General features: G+C 56.2%; 1 protein-coding gene across 1 annotated transcript in view; it reads right to left on the reverse strand.

Annotated features, from left to right (window-relative positions):
• MYT1L (myelin transcription factor 1 like) overlaps positions 1-14,710 on the reverse strand; it is a 277,105-nt gene that overhangs the window by 144,715 nt on the left and 117,680 nt on the right. Inside the window, exon 3 of the mRNA XM_047746105.1 lies at positions 6,268-6,424. The gene's annotated coding sequence lies outside the window, so the exon portion shown is untranslated. The remainder of the gene's footprint in view (positions 1-6,267; positions 6,425-14,710) is intronic.

Raw genomic sequence — 14,710 nt, forward strand, 5'->3', positions numbered from 1 at the left:
ACGTGAGAAAAGCTTCCTGCCTCCGTTTCCCAGGTGAGGTTCCCCAAAGGCATGGAGAGCAGAGATGCCCACGATGTCCACACTCTGGGCGCACACATCCCTTGTGACACAGGGTGGTATTGGGCTGTGTATGCAATCACCTCTCTGAACACCAGCACTGCCGTGGCCTCTGTGGACCCGGACCAGGGCAACCGCGCACAGCCCGGGAGCAGAGTCTCCATAAAAACTGTTGGGGCCACGAGCTCAGTCGTAGCTACAAAACCTAAAATATGCACGTGGGGGGGGGGGGGGCTTTGGGCGTGGGTGTGTGTGCACACATGTGACCTTGGGGCCTTGAGCTCCCCCAATCCAGCTAAACGTTTTCAATAATCCAGGACACGGCTCATCCCATACAAGGCTGGCTCTCTGGGGCTCCAGGACTCCAGGAGAGGCAGGCAGGGGAGAGGGGGGAAGGGGAGACCCATCCCTTCAGGTCAGCACGGGCGGTCTGGGATGGGAACGAGGGCATCCTTGTGTTCCCTTGCCCCTCGCACGGCACCTGTCCCGGAGCATTGCCTGATGACCACGGGCTACATTGCTCTGAGTAGAAATATCACAGTTCCCTTAAAAATCAGGTGGCTATGGGGCAACCTTTCTGGAAATATGGAAAGAAGTTCTACAGAAAAGAGAAAAGGAGTAAAAAAAAGCGGAACATTATCTAGAAGGGGCTATTCTACAAAGGAAGGGGCTGTTCACAAATGCTCAGTAGGGAATGCATTTTCAAAAAAGACGGGGTAGGTCATTTTAGTGACTTGGAGTTGGTGGTTTTTCAGACAATTAGGATCTGAAATCAAACTGTCCATCTCAGCCCGTGGGGCACCTGTAACGTCAGCCTCCTGTCAGGTCGCAGCTGGTCCCACCCTGTCCCTCCTGCCCCCTTACTGCTGCGGGGAGTTCACAGCGCCCTCTCGGCCACCCGTGGGCAAGGGCCCTCACTCCCCCCGTAGGGTGGCTGTTTACAGACTCACAAATACTTACAGACTAAACAGTGGTTCCTCTACGTGTGTGCCATTTCTTGTAATGAAAGACCTTAAATAATTGGCAAATCTTGCTACCAGACCAAGCGCGAGATGCCAACACAGTCATGTGGGGTTAGGAAGGCAGCACAGAGCCGTGGGCAGGCGTGGGACCCGGTGCTGACCCCCTGAGCCAGAGCCCTCCTCTGTCCCTGCAGCTGCACAACCCTGGACACAGAGCTAACCGGGCACATCCCCAGGCTCTACATTCTAAGTGTGTGGGTCATAGCAGCCATGTGGGTCCAGGGGACATTGGGAGATCGAAGGAGAAAACGGCTTTGCCAGCATTCTGGGAAAACTCATTCCATGGATCCAAAGAGCATTAGTGTGAAGGGCCAGGAGTCATCTGGTCAGCCGAGCATGCTGTGCGGGGTTCACACAAAGTCCAGGGCTCCGGGCATCCAGGGCTCTGGCGTCCAGGGCTCCAGCGTCCAGGGCTCCAGGTGTCCAGGGCTCCGGCTGTCCAGGGCTCTGGGCATCCAGGGCTCCAGGCATCCAGGGCTCCAGCCGTCCAGGGTTCTGGGGGTCCAGGGCTCCGGGCATCTAGGGCTCTAGGTGTCCAGGGCTCCAGGCATTCAGGGTTCCGTGTGTCCAGGACTCCAGCTGTCCAGGGCTTCGGGCGTCCTGGGCTCCGGGCATCCAGGGCTCCGGCTGTCCAGGGTTCTGGGTATTCAGGGTTCTGGTGTCCAGTGCTCTGGCCATCTAGGGGCTCCAGGTAACCAGGGCTCCGGGCATCCAGCTCTGCATCTCAGGTAGAGCAAGGCAGTCACTGTGTCCCTTCCACATGCTGCTCGGTCTTAGGGCAGGGAGAGCAGCAAATCCATGACTGTAGGCTGTCGTAGATCTAGCTAGCCCGGTCCTCCTGTCAGGAGACCCTGTTGCCATCCCTGTCCTCTGACTTGCGTCTCTTCTCCTAAATGAGTGGGGTGTTCCATGCTTGCCTGGTGTCTGCCTCTTTCTGACCCCTCGCTGCCAGCCTGCCTTCAGGACTCTTCTGGCCACCCCCACATCTTGACCGTAGGCTGGGTGCTGTGCCTCATAGGCTCCCTGTGTCCTCTGGCTCCTGCCTGGTAGTGGCTGGTGTGACCGGTGGATGGGAAAGGCCAGGACTTACAGAGGTGGAAGAGCTGGGCCAGCGTCAGCCATCCAGGACAGACAGCATGGCTGGGCTCCTAGACTGTTCCTGGCCCTAGGCCACACCCTCAATGACACCTCCTCCACCATCCCTGGTGTTGGGGATCTCTTCATCAGCAGGGGACCTTGGGGGGCTTGTCCCCCCCTCCACGCCCTCCTTTCTAGAATTTTCCATCTGCTCCTCTCAGTTGGCTTTTCTGCTTTCCATTACGCTCAGGTCCCCTCTGCCCTGGAAGTCTGTTGACTTTAGCGATCGCCCCCTCCTTCTTTTGCTGCCACACTGTGTAACGAGACCTTTCAGGCGGGTGCATCCTGCTGGGTGTCATGGCACAGGTCGGCAGTGACGGCGTCCTAGAGCCCCACCATCTCACGGATCCTCATCCCTCAGGAGAGCACTTGCTGCTGTTGCTGGCTTCCCACCAGCCTCGGCCTCCCGGACTCCTGCAGGGCTCTGTCCCCGAGCCACACCCCGAGGATGTGCCTACAGTGCCCTGACCGCGGGCTCTGGGAGCCTGGACCGCACGTGCAGGGGCCTCCACCGCATGGCCATCTCCAGCGGGCCCATCCAAGAGCCGCGGTCAGCCTCTCTGTCCCACACAGGGGCTCCCGAACCGCCGCGTCCCTTCTCCCTGTCCCTGCGTCCACCCCCTCCCTTCTCCCCTCCTCAGCATTGCGTGGGGCTCTCTCAGCTGCTGGCGGGTCGGCTGGCTCTGTTTTCCTCCTTGAGTGGCAAGACCTCAAGAGCAGGGACCTTGTCACGTCCTAGCGTCGGTCCCAGCTGCGATTTACTGAATAAATGAAGTGATCGTCCCTCCAGTTGGAAACCTTAAGATCACATTGACTTTTGTCTTTACTCTGTTCCTCCGTCAAATCACTCCTCACGTTCTGGTTTTCACCGCCAGGCCTTCCCCCGCGTGGGTGCGGCATGAGTTTAAACCCTGACAATTCGGGCAAGTCACAGGGATGATCTTGTCCATGCCGGACCCTTTCCGTCACGTCGTCCCCTGTGACACCGTTCTCCCGCTTCCCGCGTGGTGTCGCCAGCTTGAGAACCCGCGAGGCTTCCCTGCAGACGCGCTCCCTTGCCTCAGTCAGCAGCGGCGTCTGCCTGTCTTCCCTGTTTCTCCTACAGACCTGGTGGGAGATCGGCAGAGGGGACACATGGGGACGCCTCCAGGGTGTGGCGGGGCTAGAGCCGCGCAGAGCCCTCTATCCTCCAGCCAGCTCCGCGCCGGTGGCGCTCTGTGCAGAGCCTGGAGCTTCGTGAGCGCAGAGCGCGTCCCACGGCCTCCACGCGCGGGCCCCACGCCACACGCTCGCGCTTGCTTCCTTCACTGCCGAAAACTCCGGCTCGCTCCCGGCCAAGGCCAGTGGCTTCAGCTCACGTTTTCGGATGCTGGGTCGGAATTCCCAGAACGAGTGTCCTGTGCCGTGTCTGCCGTCCAGCTCCGGAAGTTCCCTCACTCACGGCACCGCACGGTTTCATTCTGCTGTCAAGAGAAGCGCACGAGCAGCCCACGCGTCTTCTGCGGATCTCCGTGACACGTTTTCTAGGAGGACATCGTCAGTCCTTCCAGAAGAGGCACAGATCCATGCGCTGCTCAGACATGCGTGACTGTCCCTGTTTCTCCCACAGCCGACAGCCGCGGAGCGCGGGGCCTCGCCTCTGCCGCGTGAGCATCGTATCTCATCGCTGCCCACACTCTCCTTCCCCGACCACTGGGGAGGCTCCGCGTCTCCTCCCGCCCGCGCCCCTGCTTTCTGCTTCTGGCTCTGCTTTTTCTTGCTCACCCTTTGCCTAGTCTTACAACGTCCCGTGGATCTGCAGTAGCTCCTCGTGCACCTGCGCGTCGATCTCTGCCCATCCTGCTGGTGGGCACGTCTCCCCGCTGCGCATCCCCCACGCGTGTGAAAGGAGGCGGGTGACCCCGTCAGTCTCTCAGAAAGAGCCACCGGGCTCTAGGGCTTGGTTGTGGTTTCCTGGGGGCTCACCGCCCTCATGCCAGTGCCCCGGTCCTCCTGGGCCCTCTCAGGGGCAGCCAGGCCCCCTCCTCAGCGGCCCGTCCTCCTCCGGGCTGCAGTGCAGCCCCACCGGGCGTCCACTCCACGCCCTCTGCCGCAGGAGCCCACCGACAAGCGCGGCCCCTTCTCTGCGAGCACCTGCTCAGCCCCTTGCACCCTCTCAGGCCGCCGCGCCGTGAGAGACCACGCGACCCTTTAGAGGGATGTACAACCCGCACGTGACCAGCTTCTAGAAGAAGTAATTAACGTCCTGCACTCATTAGCAGAGGCTGCGTTTGACTTCCCTTCCGCTTCCCCCCGACCGGAATTGTGATAAAACACAAAAAATAAAATTCAAACACATTTTGATCTAGAGAAATAGTAATAGAAGGGTCCATTTGTATAAGGGTTTCACATGATCCTGGTGGTTTTCTAATTTCTAAGCCGGTTCCTCTTTTTAAGCTGAAGTATATTCAATATACCAAACTGTTTCTGGAGTGGGACACGGCGGCCTGGCGTCCGTGCACGTTGTGAAAGGCTCCTGGGTGTGCGGTCGCCGTCTGTCGCCATGAGAAGCTTCCATCCTTCAGACCACATTGCCTATGCTGAACTTTTCATCCCTGTGACTTATTTATTGTATAACTGGGAACTTGTACATTTAAAATCCAGTTTTTCTTTAAAAATTTGTTTTCCTTGTTTTTTTTTTTTTTTTTTTTAGAAGAGAATAAAGCTAAAAGAAAAAAGATGAATTAGAGAAGCTTCTGTCTACGTGGGAGGCGTTTCTGTGCTCAGGGGAAGAGGAACCACACAATTCCACAGGAAATGTTCAGAAATTAAAGTGTTTCAGAAATGATTCAATGGGAGACGTTCATGAATTTCAGGGAGAAGGGTTTGCACTCGGAACCCCGAGCACAAAGCGTGGGTTCTTCCATTTACTGCATCTCTTTGGCCCTTGAGCCTCAGTTTGCTAGAAAGGACACAGGCAGGACAGGGTCCCCACTGGGACCAGGTGGGGCCAGGTGGGCGGGCGAGCTCCTAACGCCCGGGGGAAGGTGAGAGTGTGCAGCACGGCGTGCTGGCCCCCGCTGTCTCATGACCTCAGCTGCGTGGCCGCTGTCATTTTGCCCTCACTAGGCTGTCACTATCCGACACCACATGCGGGTCAGGGTTCCTCCTCAAGGGAAGAACTCTGCCACCGATGAGACCCACGTCACGTCTGGGCTCTCGGGGGCAGGTGTGGGATACCACGCAGCAACAGAAGATGATGGGGCTCTCCGAGTGGTGGGAAGGGACGGAAAGAAACAGCATGTGGCAGAAAGCGAGGGAGAAAGTTCTAGAGGGGTGTGAGGGGGAGGAAGGAGCACTTAGTTCTGACCACAGGGTTCTGGGGGGAGCCCTGAGAGCAGTTCACTGGTCCCCACGTCAACCCCCCTAGCGAGTGGACGAGGGTGGGCAGCACCGCCTTGCTGGGGTCCATCCGTGGAAGTTCCGTGCACAGATGCTGGGATGTGGGCCCACTTGGTGCTTAAAGCCCCTCCCGCCCCAACACCCCCGGAGCCGGTGCTCGTGAGGTCAGTGTGGGATCTGAGAGTGGAGCTTCGGGGCAGCCAGGACGGCGGCCTGCTTTCCACAGGCTCCACTGGACGGGCAGCGAGGGAGAGGGGTCCCGAAACAGCTTCTGGGGATGAAGAAAGTGTCTCTCTTTCTTTAGTCAAGCCCAGGACAGGGTGGGTCTGCTCCGCGGAGGGGACAGGCAGTGGACAGGAGAAGCGGGCAGGCGGATGGGGCAGCGGGAGGGCCAAACAGACACACTCTCGGGCCGGTGCAGGGAAGACGGCGGGCGAGGAACAGCAGGGGGCTGGGGAGGGGCGAGAGCTCCCGTCCTGGGAGGAGGAGGTTGTACTGACCGTAGTGGTCCAGGCCACGTCTCACCCTGGTCAGTAGTGCACACAGTGTGGACGGGGCTGTCCCTCCCCATGTGGACCACGAGCCACCAGGGTGAGTTCACCCGGTGTGGACAGGGCTGTGCCGCCTGGTGCGGACCTCATGCCACCAGGGTGAAGGGGCCACACTGTACCTTGTGGGGCGTCTTCTCTTCTAGGAAGGGAGGCAGCGTGGCTCCGTGGGCAGGACACAGGCCCGGAGTCAGGGTCCCTCTACGTTCTCTTCCTGGTCCTCCCCAGCTTGGGACTGAGGCGAAGTTACTTAATTTCCCTGTGCCTCCATTTCTCCATCTGCAAAACACGAACCACAGTGTAAAGCACCTATGATTCCACCAGCACGTGAGGTGAGGTGGCAGCCGTGGACAGGAACCCTGTGGTGGCCGCCCGGATCCAGGCATCCTCCGTCCTATCTGTGGACAAGGGCTCCCCTGGGAAGCATTCTCGCTTCCACAAGGGGCCTCTGCTTTGGCTCTGAGGAAGGTTCTCCCCAGGGATCTTCTCAGGTGGTGCAGTCAGGGACCAACCCCGTCTGTGGAGTGGGCTCGGCCAGACTGGAGAAGGTTCTAGAACCCCTGTTCTCAGGTCCGGAATCCCTCCAGGCTCCTTGCAGAATAACAAGGTCACACCAATGATTCAGTTAAGCAGCTCCACAGACGGCCATGTAACACCGGGAGCGACTCTTGTGTTTACTCCCTTTGTCTGAACAGCTTCCCATGGAGAGCTGAGCTCGGTGAGGAACAAGGGGGTCACTGGGGCCAATTTCCTCCAAACTCCACAAGCCCTTCCTGGGGTCTGAGAACCAGCCGGCCCTGTCTGCTCTGTTGAGCCTTAGGGACTGAGCTGTAAATCCTTTCTCGGTAGACTTCATCTTCCCGAGGAATGACGTCACCCACACAGGCCGTGAGTGACTGTTTGAACACGTGTGTCTGCCAAGACCACAACGGCACAGACCACAGAAGATTTAAAATCATCAGTTCGAGAAAGAGGACGAAGTCATCTTCTTCAACATTGTCACTTAAGGGGCGCCTGGGTGGCTCAGTGGGTTAAGCCGCTGCCTTCAGCTCAGGTCATGATCTCGGGGTCCTGGGATCGAGCCCCACATTGGGCTCTCTGCTCGGCAGGGAGCCTGCTTCCTCCTCTCTCTCTGCCTGCCTCTCTGCCTGCTTGTGATCTCTCTCTGTCAAATAAATAAATAAAATCTTTTAAAAAAAAATCACAGCATTTCCTATTAAAAAAAAACAAACATTGTCACTTAAAACAGGAGAACTTTTATTAAAACAAACAAACAAAAAACCAGGAGAACTTCTCCCTACCTCCTCCTTGGGGTTTAGTAATTTCCCTCAAACGTTACTACGAGCTCGCCCTCAGTCTTTCGGCACAAGCCCCCGAATGGGCACCCTTCCTTCCTTCCTTCCTTCCTTCCATCCTTCCTTCCTTCCTTCCATCCTTCCTTCCTTCCTTCCATCCTTCCTTCCATCCTTCCTTCCTTCCTTCCATCGATCCATCCTTCCTTCCTTCCTTCCATCCCTCCTTCCTTCCGTCCTTCCTTCCATCCTTCCGTCCTTCCTTCCTTCCGTCCTTCCTTCCTTCCATCCTTCCTTCCTTCCTTCCTTCCATCCTTCCTTCCTTCCTTCCGTCCTTCCTTCCATCCTTCCTTCCTTCCTTCCTTCCTTCCGTCCATCCTTCCTTCCTTCCTTCCGTCCTTCCTTCCTTCCGTCCTTCCTTCCTTCCTTCCATCCTTCCTTCCTTCCATCCTTCCGTCCTTCCTTCCTTCCTTCCATCCTTCCATCCTTCCTTCCTTCCTTCCTTCCTTCCGTCCTTCCTTCCTTCCATCCTTCCTTCCGTCCTTCCTTCCTTCCTTCCTTGCTTCCTTCCGGAGCAGGGACAACCCCACCTGCTTCTACTGGTCACTTCGGGTTTGTTGATTCAAATGACAAAAGATAAAAGGAAGGCGGGAGGGAGAAAGGGAAGGAGGGAAGGAAAGAAGGAGGGAGGGAGAAGGAGGAAAGCTGGGAACAAGAAAGAGCACACCCTCACTGCCGTGTGCCCGGAGTCTCTGGGACTAATTGGCTAATACAAGTGACTCGACCAACCTATCCAATGTTTCGTGGTACAAGGTCTGAAACCAGGCGGACCTGGGTTGCTGAATCATTTCCCAGTTATCACCTCATGACCTGAGCTCACTGTTTCCTGGCGTTTTTCCATCTCTAAGCTGGATGATACACAGAAGGGATCTGGCGCGCCGGGAGAGCTCCGTAAATGCCCCCATCACTACATCCACCATCACGCTTTCTTATGTGCCTGAGCAACGTTTCCGAGCTCCAGGTTCTCGTTTCTGACCACGATGCTGTGAAGAGCGAGAAAGCTGGATGTGGAGAATCTGCCTCCCTCATGGGAACGCCCTTCATTAGCGCGACCAGCACCTACAGAGGTTGTGCTCTTGTATCCTGCTGGGCTGGGGTGAGTCAGAGTAACGCAAGACGAGTATGACGGTCCCACACGAATTCAAGGAAAAAATGAAAGAAACGATAGAGAGAAATCAGGATCGACGTAGTTGCATCTTAAATGTGCGAAAATGTAATTCATTTTGTGTATGAAGAAGAAAAGAAAAACCAATGTGTCTGGGTAAAGTAGAAACCCCATGGTCATCATTAAATGTACTCAAAAAATAAAAAGAGAAACCCCAATGACTGAGGAAAGCACAACAAAATCTACTGAAACACAAATTAAAACAATGCATTGATGATGTAGTGTTGTCATCGAGGTCTTTTCTCCTGCTGTCTTTCTGGTAATGACCAGCACTCAGAGTCTTAATGAGGAGAAAATAGTTGATATTACTTGCTATAATGAGATTTTGGAGTTTGTCTTTTGCTTTTTTATGCTCCCTTTCTATGAATAAAGAGCCCAGTATTTATGAGACGGACACCAAGCCGTAAACTCAGACGTCAGCACTACTACTGCGTAGCTGTGTGACCTTCAGCAAGGAATTTACTTCTCTGCGCCCACCCATATCATGGATAGAGTGGGTTTAATAAAAATACTTACCTCGTAAAACAAAACAAAACAAAACAATACATTGACAACATGTTCGAGTTTAATACTGCGACACAGGCTGATTGGCTTTTTAAAATAAATTCTTTTATTAAATTATAGTTTTGAAAGAAGCATTTTGCAAACAGCTAATATTCAACTGAACATTGTAATATTATGAGGAAATACACATTTAAATATCTCATAATATTTAAAAATTCAACAATTAAATTACATACTAACGAGCAACAAGCATACTCCAAATCCGGCTCGGCCCACACTCTCCATGTGAGCGGAGCTGAGCGCGAGGTTCCTGCTCGCTGCCCTGTCACATAAGCCGGAAGCACCTGCGTCTGCGGGTATCGGGTTTTGTTCACAAGGAAACCACCTTCGACGCCGTCCTTTCAAGAACAAAGGGGAGAGATGGGAGAACAGGGATGGAGCTGGGATGGAGCGATTGTCCGACCGTCCGCAGGAAAGCAGAATCGCCCCATGACCCAGCCAGGAGGCGGCTTCCTGGGCGCAGGACAGAATTCGCGGGGGGCCCAGCCTGCCCTCCGTGCCCGGCCCCGGGGCGAGCAGCCAGGATTTGGCAATGGAGTCCCTCCCTCCTCTGAGAACCTGTTTGTTTGTTTGGGTTTTGTTTTGTTTTAACAAAGTCACCGGCAGAAGTTTCCTCTAAGAAATTTATCTCAGGAAATCAAGATCTCAGACCTAATTTACTTCTGTTCATTTGCTCTAGAAAAATGTGCATTCACAGTGTCGGGGTGGAGGGCTAGAAAGGAAACAAGTGCATTGACCCAAGTGTTCACTGCTCACCGCGGGGCCACACGGTGCCACCTGACCGCCCAGGAGGCCTGAGGGCAGCAGGGACAGTCCCCGCTGGATCATCCCCCTGGTCTGTTGATGCCCAGCCCCAACCAGGCCCTGCACGAGGCTCCCCTGGCAAACGCCCTTCACTGCTGGGCACGTCCTTCTGAGGGAGGTCATGTCCCCGAGACCACGGAGGCCCAGAAGCCCACACAGCAGCTACCCCCAGAGGTGTGCAGGGGCGCTGTCAGAGCTCGGAACGTCCACACGGCCCGCAGCCTGCTGACCCAAGAACTTGCTACCCTCCTGGTTAACTTCTCCCTTTCTTTCTTTCTTTCTTTACTTCTCTGCTGCTTTCTTGGTGGGGGAGGGGAGGGTTTCTCCCAAACGCATTTGTCTCGTCCGCATTCACCCACCATCCATCTCCGCTTCTATATCTGTTCTCAGCTCTTCTGTTTTCTGTATCTTCTGGGAGAACTCTTCAAATTTGTCTTTGGGTCTTCAATTGCAACTTGGAGAATGCTAGTTTATATGCCCAAATTAGCTCTTATCACAGCTAGCCATTCCAGTTTGTTTTCGTGATTACTTGTGTTCATAAGAAGTTAGAGACCAGGTCTCACCGCTGTCCCGCTGCGACCACGGCATCGGAGGGTCCGGAGTTAGCCGGAGTTAGAACGGACTGAAGGTGGGGTGGGAGACGGAGGAAGGGGAGGAAGGAAGAAGAAGGAGGGAGGGAGGAAAGTAGGGAGAGAAGAGGAAGGAAGAGAGGGAGGAGGATCGGGAGGGAGGGAGAAGGGAGGGAAAGAGAGAAGGAGACAGAGAGAGAGGACGAGGGAGGGGAAGAGAGGAACTCTCTGGCATTCCGGCTTCTAGGTTGGGTGCAGCGGGGCAAAGGGAAGGGCCTCACTGGGGGGGGGGGCACACAGCAGTCACAGGGCAACGGGACAATGGCAGGGTGGGGTGTGTGAGGGGAAGCGCCGGGTCCCAGCCCAGACTCTGGGGACTCTGACCCCGGAGTCCCTGCAGGTGCCAGGTCACTTCGTGCTGTCCTCTCTAGAAACCCCGGGAATCCCACGCCCCTGTAGCCCTGTCCCCTGAGCTGCTGGAGCCTGAGGCTGCTTTCAGGGGAATCAGGGGAACCAGGGCAACACGGGCGGAGGCAGACTTCAAAAGACAATCAAACAAAGAGTCTTCATGATCAAGGGGAACAGCTGACCTGCTAACGCAGAGCCCCATGTGTGCACGCAGAGACCCTGCTCTAGCTACGTGCCCGTCTGTGTCTGTTCACACGGAACCGTCCTGCACCCCCTGCGTCTGAGTCCGTGGCTCGCCCTCCCAGCCGTGGGGCTCTGACATAGGTCAGCCGGGGCAGCTCTAATTAAAGCAGACCCTCATTTTCTTACTGTGGAGCTCACCACACAGATGGCAATTAAAAAGCATCTATCTGTTTGAATTACAGTTTAAAGGAGGTGATACTAAAACCTTGCTAATAATTGAGTCCAAAGGACCAGCTACAGCTATACCGCCCTCGCTTGGAGCAGCAGGGAGCAGAGGCTGGGTCACCGGGGCTTCGCGGGATCTGGCGTCACAGGAACAAGAAAGGACATCGCTGGGCTCTGGGGACTCCCCCCGATCGCCTTTAGGTGGCCTGCCTCCACCTCCCCACTGCGTGGGGAGGACTGTGGCACAGCCGGGTCCTCGTGCCCCACCTGCTGAGCTTGGCCGGAGGCTGGAAGATGGAGAACCAGCCACACGGCCCACAGCAGCAGCGGACACGTGACTCAGAACTTGTCCACTTGTGGTCGCCACCAGCAGAGGTGAGCTCTGGCCCGATCACCTGCCGGCCAGGCCCCGTCGGATGCCCGGCCACTTGGAGTTCCCGGCTCCGTTTCTAGAGAGGGGACCGTACTTCCTGCCCGCTGGTGGTTGCGGGGAGCGACAGGGTTGGGCAGCAGCCTTTGTTCCCCAGGGACATAGTCGCTAGGAAGACTTCGTGCCAGGGCTTCAAGTGCTTGCGATGTACTTTGAAGACAAATATTGGGTCGTCAAACTGCCAGGAGACTATGCTGACAGTCGCAAACCACAGTGGACATGGACACGCGCAGGAAGAGGAATCCAAATGTCGACAAACCGGCGATGGTGGGACCCTCAGAACACATACGTTTTCGCTCCAACTCCTCCACCATCGCGCCACACTCCTAGCCTATCAGTGGTGAGGGCAAGGGAGGAGTCTGGGTTCCGGACAGAGGACGCCTCCTGGGTGGGCCTGCTTTCAAGCCGTCCACACTGGCTTAGGGGTGGTGGCTAGCCCTGGGCGGAGCCGCCGATTTGTAGGTTAGACAAGTGCAAAGCGTGGGTTTGAATCCGGTGTCAGACGCTGACTTCATTATCTGCATTTCTCACACAAAGGAACTAACTTGGGGAACTTAGGCAAGGCCAAGGACGGTGCCCAAGGTCACGCAGACAAGGGAACAGGTTTGGTCTCCAAACCCAGGGGTCCAGGCCCCTGGCTTCTGTAAGATGAGACGCAAATACATTCTCAGAGCACTCAGGCGTCGCGGGTCACACCCAAGCACCTGGGGACGGGAGCTCCTGCCCCTCCCTTCTTGGAGGCCAGCGTGTTTGCCGCCGGGTTTGTCCGGGCTGTCGCGGTGATGCTCAGCGGGGAGCGCCGACGCACGCACGCACGCACCCACGCACGCGCCCCGCCGCTCCGCCCCAGGTGTGGAGACAGAATTACTTCATTTCCAAGCGTAAGCGCGAGCAGAGTTTACACACTCTACGAAATGTTTTCGCTCCACGAAAGCTGGAAGCATTTCCATGCAGGGAGCTGAAGGTCAGACCTGTGGTTGGTCATCGTCCATGACAGGGTGCGTGACTTACAGAACAACCCCGCCGCGTGGCGTGAGTGCCGCCTGCTCCCTGCTCTCACGAGGCAAGCGCGCTCTGCTACACACTTGTGTGTGTCTCCCTCTCGCGCACACGTGCTCGTATTTTCTGGCATCGGCAACGCAGCAGATCCCGGCGCCTTTCGAAGTGGCCTCAGCAGTTAGTCACTAAATGTGTGACCGTGCGTGTTTTCCCAACGGGGACGCCAGTGTCTGCTCTCATCAAACGTCCTTCGAGGAGACATTTATGTCTTATAGTCCTTGCGTCTGACATTCTGCCTTCTCTCTCCTCTGATTCACCGACTGCATCCTTTTCCTCCTGGATTCTGCCTTCTGCAAGGACCTGTCCTCCCCCTGCGCACACACAGCAGACCTCCCCAGCCTGTCTCTGGTCTCTCGGCTTTGCTTACGCACCGCGGGCCGGACGGGAGAGGCTCTCCTCCTCGGTCCGGTCTTGCAAAGTCTCGACTCTGTGCTGCATCCAGAAGGGCCTTTCCTGCTCCAAGGGACAGAGCTTACTCCAGGCCTTCCTCCTAAGTCCTGCCAAACCACCAGCTGCTCAGGCTGACTTGTGATGGTCGAGCAGTGGGAGCGGACCAGGGACTGCAGGTCTGGGGTCCACAGTGGCCCCAGAGCAGCGGTACTTCCAGACGGAGATTCCTCCCGCAGAGAACCCCACATGCGGCCCTGCCTCTGCCAGACTGACACGGGGACCGGGATGGACAGAGGGCGAGGGAAGACAGACAAACGGAGCCAGGGGTGAGCACTGAAGACAGACATGGCCATGGGACCTGGGTGGCATGGGAGGGGCTCCCCCAAAGTGGGGACACTCGGGTTCCCACCGGGAGAAGGAGACATGGCTGAGTGAGAAGCAGCGAGGACTTTTCCAGACCAAGGAAGCAACAAGTGCACAGGCCCAGGGGGAGACAGAGGTTTAGGTAAAGGGACACACACAGGCCAGGGATAGAGCGTCACGGTTCAGCTCTCGGTTTTATTCTGAGACAGTTAGGTTTTCTAAGGGCTTTGCGTGGTGGAGGTACAGCGTCCAAACCATTGATAACAGCCGCTCAAGCCCAGTTGTATACGCCACCTGGAAACCAGAGAGCAGGAGCGAGGGCACCGTTGTGCTCCCTGCCCAAGACCCTGTAGAGACCGAGGCGCTTGGAGGACAGGGACACGTACTGAACTATAGGCATGTGGAGATCCACGGGGACGGAGACCCCACATCTGTGCAGAGGAAGGACCACTTCGGTGAGTCTCAGATGCGGAGACGCTCCGGGTCTAGGCGCACAAACCCAAGTGTGGACACGTGAGTCCCACAGCAGACCCCAGGCTTCACCAAGGCACCGTGGCCGGGATCGCTGCCTGGAGCTCAGAACGCTGGTGCACAGGCCCCACTTCACCACGGGAGCCCTCAGCACAGTCTCCTGGTGACACATAGCATTCCCTCCAAGTCCTGGGTGGAATGGGATCCTTCTAGTCTGCAAACAGGTAAGAGCCCCATCCGCCCAGGGAGCACACCTGCCGCGGAGTGGTCGGACGGGCAGGGAAGCTCCCAGCTGCTGAATAACGTCACGTATCAATTTAAATGCCCTTCGTTGGATAGGGTAGTAGTTTCTCTTTGTCAGATTCAGAGTCCAGAGCAGGGATTTTTAATGGTTTTTAAATAAAAAGAGTCACCAATTTGACCAGGTCTAAGACGATGGAACACGACGGAGATTTCGGTCTTTCTCTTCCTCTTGTGAATCTGTCAGAACTTTTCTGGGGTCGGAGCGATGTACAACATGTTGATGTATAAGGTCAACCTTCGTCCTTATTTATCCATCCGAACATATCATTCTTCAGCCCG

This window comes from Lutra lutra, chromosome 9 (genome assembly GCF_902655055.1).
Source record: "Lutra lutra chromosome 9, mLutLut1.2, whole genome shotgun sequence".
Classification (NCBI taxonomy): Eukaryota; Metazoa; Chordata; class Mammalia; order Carnivora; family Mustelidae; genus Lutra; species Lutra lutra.